The 2,732-nt window shown below is 31.9% G+C and overlaps 1 pseudogene; it reads left to right on the top strand.

Moving 5' to 3' along the window:
• On the top strand, positions 1-2,513 carry LOC111911149 (MLO-like protein 11; annotated as a pseudogene).
• Positions 2,514-2,732: the final 219 nt, after the last annotated feature.

The raw sequence follows: 2,732 nt of genomic DNA, 5'->3' as shown, positions 1-2,732 counted from the left end.
ATGTTGGTAGGTTATGGTTACTAATACCATGCCTTTGTCCAGCGAGTCAATTTTCTTTTTTTTTTTTTTTTTTTTTTTTTTTTTTTTGCAGCAAGTGCCTGTGACGGAAAATTATGGACAGGTTCATACACTTGTTGTGTTTGTTGCAATTTGTGAAGCGGATTATTAATTATCAAAGTAAGTAAGTGCATTGGTGTAATTTTGTCAGATCCATAGTTGGAGGAGATGGGAAGATGAGGCTCAAGTGGATAGACATAATGTGTTAACTGGTATTATACACTTGTACTTATATATCTAATTAATATTCATTATTGAATATAACAATTGTTTTTTGTTTTTAATCATATTAGATGATGTTATTTAGTAACAACTTGTTTACTTGTGCAGAAATATCATGAGATGAGGCAATGCGGAGGCAGTCAACTATGGTCAAATTCCACTCATCTAACCCTTTTCTTACAAATGGTTTAGTACAAGAAATTAGTTACATTGAATATGATCCATATATTTTTTGTTTAAACTGGTTTACAGATATGTTTTTTTAGAAAGTTTGGGCGTTATGTTGTTCGTGCAGATTACCTTACTCTGGGTAAAGCCTTTATCATGGTATGAAACCTTAACTTATGCTAAGTTGTTTAAATCGTATTTTTCTGTAGTACACCTTTAACTTTGTAATATATTAAGTTGAGTCCACTTAATTGAATTGCAATATAGGTGTTCAAATTATGCCATAAACCTTATTTTTGAATCTTGTACCTTGAAATTATTGTTCACAGTTGTTTGTTTTTCTTGTTCTTGGCAGAACCACAACCTCAAATTAAATATGATTTTCACACTTATATGATTTGATCCATGGAAGAAGAATTTCAGAGAATAGTTGGAGTAAGGTAAGGAACTTTCATTCTATATTTCTATCACATCTACAGTAAATATTTTTTTATTTCTTTCTCTTTTTCATTAATATAAAGTTGCTTTCTTGATTCCTTGTAGTGGTCCACTCTGGGGATTTGTGGTGGCCTTTATGCTCTATAACATAAAACGTATTAATTTTACATTGAACAAGCTTTCTAGGGTAATTTTCAATTGTGAGGGCGTTCGCGTCTTTTGCACAGATGAACTAAATAACTGTACCTTGCTTGCAGGATCGAATCTTTATTTTTGGATTGCTATCATTCCTATTATTGTATGAAGTCACTTTTATCATTGTTAGCTATTGGTTTTTTTTTTCATATTCTAACTGTGTGTATGTGTTTATGTTCAACTTGTTTTGCTTATTGTGACAAAACTGCAACATGTTATTGCTACTTTGGCACTTGAAAGTGCTGCAAATACAGGAGGCTTCTTTGCTGAAAGAAGGTTAAAGCCTCGAGATGAAATCTTTTGGTTTAAAAAGCCAGAACTTTTGCTCAACTTAATCCATTTTATTCTTTTCCAGGTTTGTGTAGTTTCCTTCCATTTGATTATTCATTTTCATCAAGTGTTTGTTTTTAGGGCTAATAACACAACCTCATAACTCATGATCAATTCGTATGCAAAACGCGTTTGAGCTAACTTCTTTCTTTTGGTGCTAGGTAATTTCTTATACTTAATCCCCTAACATATATTTATACATCTACTATGCACTTTTGTTATTCCAGTGGCAATTTGGTTATAATTCTTGTTTCATCAAGAACCACATGCTCGTGTACATACGCCTATTTTTAGGGTTTGAATAAAGTTCCTTTCAATTTTGACACAGATTTCAGACAAAATTAAACCTCTTAATATACTTATCTCTTGTTTCCATTATCCAGATTTGTGGGCAAATCCTTATGCAGCTATAGCACCCTACCACTCTATGCCCTAGTTAACTAGGTACGATTTTTTCATAAAAATATCCAAAAAGATGTGGGAGACTCCAACATTTCGACATATATAGACACTTATATGACAGTGTCGCACTGATGTGGGATATAATATTCATGAACAATGTATTGTTGTACACAGATGGGTACAGATTACAAGGTAACATTAATTCCATGGATAGGGAAAGGATGCAAGGAAAAGGAGAAGGCGGTTAGGCATATATGGAGATGATTCAACGGTTCACACGGATACAAGCACGTTCATATCTGTTGAGGAATTAGAGCACCGTGAGCTGGTACCAATATGTGTGTATATGTATCATTTTCATACCATGAAGCCTTTGATCGTCCTGTTAAATATAAGTTTTTAAAGTCCATTGTTTCTCATTCGTCTATTTAAATTGGATTTGTCGCTATCTAACTTCTTATAGTCACTGATTGGTTTCTTGTTATATATGCTTAAATCCTAACAGCTATCATGACAACCTTCAACAGTAGTTTTGGATCGACACCTTCTAGCAGAAGATATTGTGTATATGTTCTTGTGTTATTGTGGATTCAGGAATATCCTTTCTTACTGGTCCAACTGTATGTATCTCACGTGAAGCTTCTGTTAGAACTATTAATCTTAGGGATTTCAAGTTTTTCATATTTCTTGTATCTAATTAGTTTGAAAATTTATATTACAACTTCTATTGATTTGTTTTATCTTTCCATGGGACGATTATTTGTATGACATTAAATTTTATGCAATGGATTGTATTTTTTGTATATGATGTTTTATTTTCTATTATGAGACATTAATTGCAAATTTAATTTGAATATTAGTAAATCTATAAATAACTTTTTTAAACATTTAAAATTACGATACGCAAAAATGTGTGTCAT

This window comes from Lactuca sativa, chromosome 8, assembly GCF_002870075.4.
Source record: "Lactuca sativa cultivar Salinas chromosome 8, Lsat_Salinas_v11, whole genome shotgun sequence".
NCBI lineage: Eukaryota > Viridiplantae > Streptophyta > Magnoliopsida > Asterales > Asteraceae > Lactuca > Lactuca sativa.
Note: the sequence above shows the minus strand (reverse complement) of the source record. Positions and strands in the feature narration are given on the sequence as shown.